Below are 12853 nucleotides of genomic sequence, written 5' to 3'. Positions count from 1 at the left end.
AAGACATCCTCTAATGTTCACTAGACATTCTGTCATTTTGCCAGGGCTCTGAAACCTGTAGAGACATAACTTCTGTCTAAATATTTGTCTACATTTATTATATTCACTTTTTATCTCCTGTTTATATTCTTGGATGCAATGAGGACTATATACTTGGATGCAATGAGTCTATAAACACTCATCCATGCATGACTTCTTAGTGAAGGACATTTTTTTTTTGGTCAGTCGTGGGGCTTGAACTCTGGGCCTGGGCACTGTCCCTCAGCTCTTCAGCTCAAGGCGAGCACTCTACCACTTGAGCTACGGTGCCACTTCTGGTTTTCTGGTGGTTTATTGGAGATAGGAGTCTCATGGTCTCTCTTGCCCGGGCTGGCTTTGAACCGCGATCCTCAGATCTCAGCCTCCTGAGTAGCTAGGATTACAGGTGTGAGCCACCAGTGCCCGGCTCCTAGTGAAGGACATTTTTGAAACTTTTTACATTCATAAAGTTTCTCTCCTGTGTGTTTGCTGATGAAAATTTAAGTATAATTTCTTTTCAAAAAAATTCCACATATTTTATTCATAAGTTTTTTCTATGTGTGCATTCAATGTTGAACACTGAGGTATGCCTTGTGTGTGAAAGACTGCACATTTGCTATAATCACAAGTCTTATATCCTGTTTGGGTTCTCTAATCCAAGCTGATTTTTCTTCCAGGTGATTTTCCATATTTATAAAATTCCTAAGGTTTCTCATCTGTGTGGATTCTTTTATGCCTGCTGATCTGTGAACTCCGTGTGAAGGACTTGCCACACTTGTTATATTCATATGGTTCTCTCCTGTGTGTGTACTCTGATGAACAGTAAGGTCTGATTTCTGGGTCAAAGTCTTTGCACACACATTACATTTTTAAGGTTTCTCTCCTGTGTGTGTTCTCTGATGATGACAAAGGTGTGTCCTCTGAGTAAAACACTTTCCACATTTGTTACATTCATAAGGTGTTTCTCATGTGTGTATTCTCTTATGGACAGTAAGGTGTAACTTACATCTGAAATACTTTCCACATTTGTTACATTCATAAGGTTTCTCTCCTGTGTGTGTTCTCTGCTGGGCAGTAAGTTGTGACTTGTATCTGTAGTACTTTCCACATTTTTTACATTCATATAGTTTCTCTCCTTTGTTTGTTCTCTGATGAAGAGTAAGGTCTGATTTTTGGGTGAAAGACTTTGAACACACATTACATTCATTAGGTTTCTCTCTGGTGTGTGTTCTCTGATGGACAGTAAGCTTTGACTTACATCTGAAATACTTTCCACATTTATTACATTCATAAGGTTTCTGTTCTGTGTGAGTTCTCTGATGCTTTCTGGGACCTAACTTCAAGAGTGGAATATTTTCTACATATTTCATATTCATAGAGTTTCTCTTCTCATGGTATTTTAGGTTGGCAAGTCACTTCTGACTTCTTAGAGATAGATATTGCACATTGCTTATACTCATCAGGCTTCTCTGAATATTTCCTCTCAGGTTTTGTAAGGTATAAAACTTTACTGATTGAATCTCAATTCATTACTCCTATATGTCCTTTCTGATTCATAGTGTCTATACACTTTAATTGGAATGTTTTTCCGCATATAGTGCTTTCAGGTGGTTTCTTGGGCAAGGAGATCAGACTTATCATATTCTTCTCTGTATCCATTATGGTTATAAGCAGGATCTCTGATACAAACCCAATTATGTGGAAAGAATTTGGTCTCTGAGTTTAAGATCTTCCCTCCTCCATATTCAAACTACTGAAGCTCATTTGGACCCTCATAATTTTGACTAAAAGGCTCCAAATATCTAAGGGATTGTTTATCTATAGGAGACAGACCAGGCATATATGCAGCAGGCATCTCACCAGGCATAATAGGGGAACCTGTTCTGATGTTGAATGAACTCTACAGTCCTCACTCTTAAGAGTTCTCGTCATTCCTATTCAGCACTAGCTTCTGTTTTGCTCTTTTATTCATGGCAGCACTTCACACAGACATTTATCTGAACCTTCCTGGTACGTTGTAATCACATTCTCCATTTCTTGAACATCTAAAATGATTCATGAAAAAAAGACAAAAACATAAATGAGATCCTTAATGTAAAGGTAAAGATATTTTTCCCATACTATTAGAGATCTTAAAATACTAAAATAGGGGGGCTGGGAAGGTGGCTCAGTGGTAGAGCGCTTGCCTTGCATGCCTGAGGCCCTGGGTTCGATTCCTCAGCACCACATAACCAAAAAGAAAAAAGCCGGAAGTGGCGCTGTGGCTCAAGTGGTAGACGGCTAGCCTTGAGCTGAAGAGCTGAGGGACAGCACCCAGGCCCAGAGTTCAGACCCACGACCAGACCCCCCCCCAAAAAAAAACAAAACTAAAATAGGTAATGATTTATGAGAGAATATATTTCTTTCTCTATAATGTGTTAAAAAATAATACTAATATTTTACGATGGAAAATGGATTTTTCTGTTTCAGTTCTCTTGTCTTTTTCATATCAGAGGAATTATTTACAAAAATTACTAAACTATTTATGGCTAGCATTTTAGGCTGTGTACTGTTGTAATTAGTATTCTTGGTTATTTTTTGAAATATTGTTTTGCTTGATCTTAGGGGTATAGCTGCTTTGGGTTGTTTTATTCTTTAAATATATTATATTATATACATATATATTATATACATATACATATATACACATATATACATACGTATATATTATATACATATATTATATACATATATGTATATATTATATACATGTATTATATACATATATGTATATATTATATACATATATATTATATACATATATATTATGCTACTCTATGTCTCAAACATTAGGAGAAGAGTATTTTCTAATTTCGGAGATCATACCTTTTTTTTATACAAGCCTTTTGCTTGTCACCTGAGGGTAAGGTTTTATATACACATCTCTTCGTTTCTAACTTCCCACAGTGAATTATTTTAAGTATCTTAGTAATTTAAAAATTTGTCTCTCTTCTTTTTAGACAAAGTTTCATCAAAATTTATTCCTGTCCCTCAAACCTATGTAAGCCCAAAGATTCTCCAGCTCACCACCTAATTAATCATTCTCTCTAGACTAAAACTTTGATTCTGTATCCCAGCCTCTCCCCACCTTATCCTTATCAGAAGATAGCAGTCTGGGCATACTCATATCCTATACCTGCCTTGTCCTAGCTTCAAAGAAAATGAAAGCTCATTTTCGAAATTTCTAATTTTCTTTTTTGTCAGAACAGTTTCCACACAGAGAAAGAATTGCTAACTTTAACTTTATTGACATACACAGTTCAGTGTGTATCTACATGCACTTTTTATTCACAAATCTAACAGAGAGAATCACCTAGTTCTCTGCCACACATGGGACTCAGGGGAATTAGGAATATTATTGGTCAATACAGAGCAAGTGAACTTACCAACTCAGTTCTGGATCCAAGATTACTATGCAAGATGCTGTAACTCACCTCTTAAATTCTTATTTTTATTGTGAAAATAGTGTACAGAGGGGTTACAATTACATGGGCAAGATAATGAATACATTTCTTACCAAGAATTGTTGCCTCATCCTTTGTTTCTGGTTCCCATCCCTTCTCATCCTCCCACCGCCTCCCTTCCCACTTCCCTCCCAACCTCCCCCCCCGAACAAAAGTTGCAAAGTTCATTTTTAGACATAACGACTTGTGCATCTCATTGTTGCAATGGGTCCACTTGTATCCCTATTTAAACGATTTGTTTTTTTTTTCCCTTCCCTTCCACAAATTACACCAACATCAAATAAAGTGTGGGCAGGGGTTATACCATGGGGGAGGGACATACAAAGCAACAAAAAATAATCTTATTAATATGTTAGAAACAATCGCATTAAAGAAAAAAATTTGAATACTTATCTTGTGGCTCATTTCCCTAACATCAACTTATCTGACCTTTTCTACTTAACTCAGACATATACTAGTTATTGCAAATGAGGGAAACCATGGGGCCTATGTTTCTTTGGGCCTGCCTTACTTCACTTAATTTAATTTTTTCCAAGTCTTTCCATTTCCTAACAAATGGGGCAATATCATTCTTTCTGATAAAGGCATAGAATTCCATTGTGTATATATGCCACATTTTATTGATCCAATCATTTACTGAGGGGCATCTGTATTGGTTCCATATGTTAGCTATGGTAAATAAAGCTGCAATAAATATAGATGTGTGGGTAGCTTTAGTGTGGTCTTGTTTGTGATCATTTGGGTAAATGCCCAAAAATGGGTTTGCTTGGTCATAGGAGAGCGCTATGTGGAATCTTTTGTGGAACCTCCATACTGCTTCCCAAAGTGGTTGAATAAGTTTACACTCCCACCAACAATGCAGTAAGGTTCCCTTCTATCCACATCCCCTCCAGCATTTGTTGTTATTAGACCTGTGAAATTCTAGTCTGAGGCTTCTCCCATATATAGCTCTTCATCTTGCTCCAGCTTGACAATCAATTGAGGTTTAGGAACACAGTGCCCTGTTAATAAGAAACAGTGGAGAACTATTGCTCATGCTGTTTCAAATTAGCTGTAAGATCTCAGATATCCTTTTTACCAGGTTGCTCTAAATCTTCTTTCTCATTTCTCACTGGCTCCATGGTTGACTTTCCCCCAGCATTGGTTTAAACTTTGCAGGTTGTGTGGCTTGAACTCAGTTCTTTTTCTCCAGGCTAACATTCTATCAGTTTGAGCCTAGCTCCATTTCCAGTTAATGAGTGCTTAATTTGAGATAAGTGTCTCAAGGACCATTTACTGGCATTACTGGCTTCAAAATGAAAGCCTCAAATTTCAAACAACTAAGCAGCATGGATAACAGACGTGAACCACTGCACGCACACACACACACACACATACACACACACACACATATACATATACACATATACATATGTGTATATATGTGTATATATACATTACATATATGTACATATATATACATATATACATATATTTGTGCATATATATGTATATATACACACAAATATACATATATAAGCATATAATACCTATATACCTATATGCATATATATACATATGTGTATATATACCTATATACATATATATGCATATATATATGTGTGTGTATGTATATGTATCTAGGCATATATATCCATATATAGGTACATATATGTATATATGTAGATATACACACATATATATGCATATATATCTATATAGGTATATGAATATATATACATATATATGTACATATATATGTTTGTTCATGCATTTTCTAGATTATATATCCACCCACAATAATCACCTCAATTTTGTGGAGGCTGTCTCCTGCTTAGGGAACATAGTTTGGAATTTTTTGTCAAACTGCTGATTTGGATTCTTGAAGAATGAGAATTGCATTGCCTTGTAATGTATATAATCCACCTGACGATTTCCTTAGAAACAAATAACACTTCTCACAGACTATAAACTTACATTAAAATAGCATTGAAAATTCGATAAATATTCACATTTCTACTAAAAACAAATCATTTCTGGGCATCAGTGGTTAACGCCTGTAATTCTAGCTACTCAGAAATCTTAGACCTGAGGATCGCAGTACAAAATCAGCCCTGGCAGGAAAGATGTGAGACACTTATCTCCCATTAACCACCAGAAAGCTGGAAGAGGTGATGTGGCCCAATGATAGAGTGCTCACGCTGAGCTGAAGAGCTGAGGCATACATAGCAGGCACCTCGGCCCAGAATTCAAGACAAACCACCAACAAAAAAATCATTTGACCTTTCAACTTAATGTGATATTTTCAGCTTACCCAAGGACACCAGGATGCTATATGTTTCTAGCATCACAACTCTATAAAGGGTCTTCTGAGAAATATATAATTCCTGCCACTCTTCCAAACTGAACTCCACAGCCACATCATCAAATGACACCAGCATCTGTAAGGGCATATTCCATCAATTTATTATCACTGAGTCATGAAAACACCGAGGCTGTAATTTCTTTGTTCTATATGTGTGCTTTTGTCTCACATAATGTGTTTGGAGCTTGCTCTGTTATGTATACAGTGAGAGAGAAAAAAAATCAACGTAAAAATATTTTCCCCCATAGGGGCTGGGAAGGTGGCTCAGTGGTAGAGCGCTTGCCTTGCATGCATGAGGCCCTGGGTTCAATTCCTCAGCACCACATAAACAAAAAGAAAAGAACCGGAAGTGGCGCTGTGGCTCAAGTGGTAGAGCACTAGCCTTGAGCTGAAGAGCTGAGAGACAGCGCCGAGGCCCAGAGTTCAGGCCCCATGACCGGACCCAAAAAAAAATATTTTCCCCCATAGTAACTTGGTAATTACAAATACTAAATTTTTCTTTATTTTTTAATATAGTTATGTATATATTTTTTATTGTGAAAATACAAATAGTTTTTCTAATACATCAAAACACACTTCTGATTCCAGCAATAAAGACAAGATAAACAGTTCTAAAAAGCTAATCATCTCGCATGACAACTTTAAGTATAATTGGTAGTCTGAAAGTGTGTGTTTAGCTTATTTTGGTAATATTTACAACATACCTGTGGAACAGTGAAGTAAACAAATATTTTTTCCTGAAATCCTATTCAGATTTTCTATTAAATAGTGCTCTCATAAGCAATCACAACATGGTCATTACACCATATGGAATAAATAACATATTAGTAGATCTATGAAATGCAGTGTCCAGGTAAATGTTAAAGGGTGTAAAAGTACTCAAAAATAGTAAATGAATGAGTTGGCTCTCATAAGATTTGACCTAATACTCATAATAAAACATCTTATATTAATCATTTTTGTTTTTAAATTTCTAGATATAAAAGTTTGTTCATAGATAGCCAGATGCTTCCTTCATAAGTAAAAAAGAACTGCTAGCATGCACTTTTATGAACATTGCCTACTTCCTATAATACCAAATATATATTTATTACTATAAAATGATTCTTAACCAACTTTGCATTTTAATAGGCCTTAAGGTTAGGATGCATGTAAATGGATAGAGGCTTGAGGAACGTTCAAGAAGACCCCCCAAAAATGTGAAACATGACCACCACAAGAAGGATAGGGTAAAAAAATAAGAAGAGGGACATGATCTAAAAAATATAGAAGAAAAGTTTTACAAATTGCAATAAAATACGGTACTAATTTCTTGTTAAGTGCTTAAAAGGAAACATTTTTTATTCCCAAATTGAAATCCATTACAATTGAACAATGGCCAACAATCCCTCCAATACAGTCATGCTTGAAAATATCAGAGGTGAATGATGAGTAACACACAAAAAGGAAAAATATATCTGTAAAGTGTTGAAAGAAAACAGACTTCAATACACAATCCAGTGGGGAAAGGGCCTCTTCTAACAAAATACATTGAAGTTATTTCTAGGGAAAGAGAATGCTTCATTAACACATCATTTTAAGTGTTACAATAAAGTATCCTGCTTCAAGTGAAAAAATGCCAACATATATCTACATAGATGAGAAGATTATTAAAATAGTAAATGTGTAGGTAAAGGAGTATATAGAAAGTTGATGTGTAGGGGAATGAACCCCAAGATAAGTATTCAAATGTTTTTTTTTGTTTTGTTTGTTTTCCTTTCATGAAATTTTTTCTATCATATGTATAAGATGATTTCTATGTTGCTTTGTATGTTCCTCCCCCACAGTATAACCCATACTTGCACTGTTTTTGATGTTGGTATTATTTGTGGAGGGGAAGGGGAAAAAAATCGTTTAACTAGAGATACAGGTGGACCCATTGCAACAATGAGATGTACAAGTTGTTATGTCAAAAAACGAACTTAACAACTTTGGTGGGGGTGGGGGGAGGAGAAGGCTATGGGAAGGGATGGGAAGGGGAAACAACGAGGAGAAAACAATGCTTGATAAGAAATGTACTCGTTATCTTGCCCATGTAATTGTTACTCCTCTGTACGGTATTTTCACAATAAAAATAATGATAATATGAATGAATAATAAAGAGTAAAAAATGGTAAAAAAAAAACCTAGAACTAATTTATAAGTGTATAAATAAATACAATGGGGTTGTATTTAAAAACTTATGTATTAAAACAAATGTATTAAACAAAATATGGTATTTTCAGGAGAGAATTCAAATTCACAGTTTAAGGAAATAAATACCAGGAACCTGGTAACAGAGTTAGTGGAGTGGGGTCAAAGGGAAGGGATAGTTGAATGAAGAGAAGAAGCAAGGCCTGCAGTCATACAATTCAATGCATATCTTACAAAATTAAGAAAACTGAGGGGAGGGGTGTAGTTAGGAGGGATGAGTTGAATAAAATGTGTCACATTGATCAAGATGCATTGTATTCATGAACTGATTTGTTGATTGGTAAATCCATTATAGAACTATTAAAAGATAATTAAATTTAAATTTAAATTATTGAAATAAAAAAAGGAATGTATAGAATACATATTGTATTTAGTTCCTCTTGTGGAAGGAAAACTTATAGCATTAAATTCATGATTCATAGTGCATGAAAATTCAATATGTTAATATATAAGTGTATTAAAAACAAAGTACATTAACTGGGCATATGGATCACTTAATATTGAACTTGCCTGGCAAATATGAAGGCCTGAGTTCAAAGAATTAATTCTACAAAAACATGTAAAAAGGGAATAGATTTAGGTTATAAATATAATTATTCCATTGAAAAGTAACTATATTATGCCAGATAATTCTACTGTGAAAATATTGTAAAATTTAAATGTTCCTAGTAAACGTACATTGAAGTACATCCAGCAAGTTAACTTCCTATGTGTTCCTAACAAAGAATCTGACAGGGTAGGAAATTTGTTTACTTGCAGTTCTATAGTATAACAATTTTCCTGCTCATGGTACTTCTTCTGAAGCTCTATGCTTCAGCTTGAGAATGGCCTTTGTTCTTTACATTAAAAAAAATCTCTGGTTATTTCTTTATAACGAAATTTTCAGTCAAATTACCAGACTAGATTATAGCGACTTTATAATATCCTTTCCAAAAAATCTTGCAGGCCTCTCATATTTTGATTTGCACAAATTCAGTGGAACATAAAAACAAATTTTTGAAAAAGTATGGCACCTGTATTGAGCATGAAGTCTTATTTGTATCCTATGAACAATCCAGTATAACAACTATGTACATCAGATTTAATTTGTAATAGGTATCAGAGGTGGTTCACAGTGTATAGGAGAATGCCTGCAGGTTATATGAGAAGTGATTTACAGTGAATTTGAGGTGTCTGCAAGTTACATAGCAGCAAAATAAGAAATAAATATCAGACGAGAGAAGCAGATAATAAATAGCAAAATGGCAATCAAAATAAAACCTTATTAATACTGTATAATATAGGAAATATATAAGGCACTGTCAAACATGAACAGAAGAAAGAAAACTTAATGACAGAAAACTTAAGACATGAACTAGAGAGAAGTACAAATAAAAAATATAAACAGAACGCATAAGCAAAAACTAATAATGAAAAATACAAGGAGTGATAATATGAAGGATATAAACATCAGACAAAAATATATTTTTTGTAGACTTGTTTTATTCTTTTCCCAAGTAAATAGATGACAGTTTTTGATATCAGGAATATGAGTAATTTACTGTTCTTTAAGCAGATGTAAAGCTACATCTCTTATGAAAAAAAAAAAAAACTTTGACAAATGATTAGAAGTTGAACACATTTTCTACCAAAACAAAAACGTTCTCACTTATAAAGGAAAAAAAATCCCTGGTGGGTGTTTTGAGTCCCACCTAAAAATAATAAGTTGAAGAGAAAATTGAATAGTGCAAGAGAGTAACGACATGTGTGGTGCAGCTTAACATTTGGTTCTTTTGAGAGGCAAATTTAGTGTTCTAAAACCTTCAGATCTCATATGGCCACCTGATAGCTAGGGTTATGCTGTGTGGGGGTATCTGGTTAAGACTGCTAGAGAAGAAAGTGCTAGTTCATTCCAGATCTTTCTATTTGTTTTTTTTTTTTTTAATTTTATTTGTGAACATAATGTACAGTGGGGTTACCATTCCATTGGCAGGATAATGCATACATTTCTTACCAAGTATTGCAGTCTCCTCCTTTTTTTACCCTTCACCTCCCTTCCCAGCCTACCCCATCCCCCCCACCAAATCCTTCCCCCCTCTCCCCCACCGACATTGTAAAGCTCGTTTTTGACATGACAATTTGTACTTCTCATTGTTGCAACAGGTCCATCTGAATCGGTAAAAGACTTGTTTTTCCCCACAAGTTATACTGACATCAAATATAGTGAAAGTGGGGGTTATACTCTGGGGGAGGGACATACAAATGACCACAGATACAGACCACTTATAATAACTGACATATCATACACTTTGATAATAAAAGTTTTATGCTGAAAAGCAAAGTGTGCAAATCCATCTTTAAAAGGCCATGCAGTTACAATATCTTTAATCTACAAATTTTGTAGAAATAAATATGAGAAATAAAAATACGTGATAAATACATGAAAATTAAAAAATATATTTATAGTATTCTATGAGTGTAATAAACACAGGGGAAATTACAATGGATCTCAAAGAAATGTATTTTACCATTGTGATTTATAGAATATTAAATGTAGCCACTTTCTTACTTCACCTTTTAAATAAAAACAAATTCATTTGGGTTGGGATTAAGGCTAAGTGGTAGAGTACTTGTCTACCATGCATGAAGCCCTAGATTCAATTTCTTTTTTTTTTTTTTTTTTTTTTTGGGTCCGGTCGTGGGGCCTGAACTCTGGGCCTGGGCACTGTCCCTCAGCTCTTCAGCTCAAGGCTAGCGCTCTACCACTTGAGCCACAGCACCACTTCCGGCTTTTTCCTTTTTGCTTTATGTGGTGCTGAGGAATGGAACCCAGGGCCTCACGCATGCAAGGCAAGCGCTTTACCACTGAGCCACCTTCCCAGCCCCCCTAGATTCAATTTCTAAGCACTACATAAACAGAAAAAATAGGAATTGACATTTTGGCTCAAGTGATAGTGTGGTAGCCTTGATCAAATCAAGATCAGGAATGGTGACCAGGATTGGTCCCAAGTTCAAGCCCCAGTAATGGCAAAAAAAAAAAAAAAGTTGAAATACGCATAGTGTATTCACATGGATATCTTCGGGAGGTTGGGGGAAAGCCAGAGAACTTGAAGGAAATGGAGTGAAAAAGTGCATCTGAGGAGGTCATTAGGCATTGATGAAAGTAAGTTATACAAGTCATGATTCACAATGGAAAGATTGTGAGAGAGTGAGGGTATGGAAGACACAGAAAATGTACTCATTACTTGACCTAAGGACTAGTAGTTTCCCCATAGATCACCACTATATCAACCATAGAATAAATTAATTTTGAAACAATTTCTCCATGGAATTGTGTGAGCATAGAGTGAAAAATATGTAACACATTTAGAAGAGCAGCTAAAATTATTAGAAATAATATACAGCATTTAATTTGAAACATGAAATACTGGAGCTTAGGTTGAATATTGATTTTATATAAGCGATTAATAATAATCTCATTCTATTGTTGTATCCAATTAACTGTTAATAATAAATATTCAGGTAAAAAAAAACAAACGAATACTTCTGGCACAAGAATCTCATCCTACCATAGGTACTAAGGAGGCTACAGTCTGGAAGCCATACTGGGTAGACAGCTCAAATTAAGGAGCTAATCAAAAGGTTGGAGGCATGGCTCAAGAGATAATGCCAGCAGTGTAGGAGGAAGCTGAATACTGTGAGGCCTGTGAGTTCATGTTCCAATTATACCACAAGAAAGACACAGTGGAGGCATAGGTAGGTATATACCATGAGTTTCAATGTTAGACACCAAACATGCAACACAACAAATCCTCATCTCAGACATAAAGAGAAAAAAACTGATTGGGGGAGGGGGAGAGGAGAAGAGCAAAGGGACCAAAAAAATAAGGAGGGAGAATGGTCCAGTGTGGAGTGTAGAGGAGGGGGAGAGAGAGAAAGGGAAAGGAATAAAGAAGAGAGGAAGGGAGGAAGCTTCATAACATTAGATTTGACTGTTACTTCTTGAATGGGACACCAACACTACCCAATAAAAAAAATCAAACAAGATTAAGTGCCTCCAAGTAAAACCTTGTACATCACAAGACATGATCTACAAAGAAGGAAAAGCATGGTATGAGAGTAAATATTTGTGTATATCTCTAAATTGACTAGTACCTGGAATGAATTAGAAAATATAAAAGAAAATCCTACAAGTAAGCCTAACACACAAAATCTAATTTGACAATGTGAAAAAAGATTGAAGAGATTTTCTACAAAGAATATGTATAAATAGGTGATTAAAACATATAAAGAAGTCCAATATCAATTATCATGACAAAATTCAATCAAAATTATATTGAAAAACTACTTTATACATGTTGTATGGACATAGTTTAAAAAACAGTGACAAAAATTATCCAATATTTAACAAGTTTGGGGAAGGATGTGAAAATAATATGAACCCTGACACATTTCTGGCAGTAATATAAAAAATCATAGGTATTTTTGAGATTCCTAAAAGAACTAAGTCAAGCATTACACAGAAATAGGATCCAGGACACCTATTTCTGGATTTGTACCTAACAGAAGAGAAACCAGAACTAGAAGAAATATTTTGAGAATTACTGTACATCCACTCACAATAACCACAATATAGAAGCTTGTAAATGATAGATAAATTATTTGAAAGCAAGAAAAATTTACTACCTTTTATGGCATGGATGAAACTTGAGTAAAATGAGATAAATAAAGTACCTAAAGGAACAGCATGGTATGATTTCACTGAGCTTCCAAGGAT

This window comes from Dipodomys merriami, unplaced genomic scaffold (genome assembly GCF_024711535.1).
Source record: "Dipodomys merriami isolate MVZ:Mamm:240054 unplaced genomic scaffold, mDipMer1.0.p SCAF_361, whole genome shotgun sequence".
NCBI classification, from domain to species: Eukaryota; Metazoa; Chordata; class Mammalia; order Rodentia; family Heteromyidae; genus Dipodomys; species Dipodomys merriami.
This window is presented reverse-complemented; position numbering follows the sequence as displayed.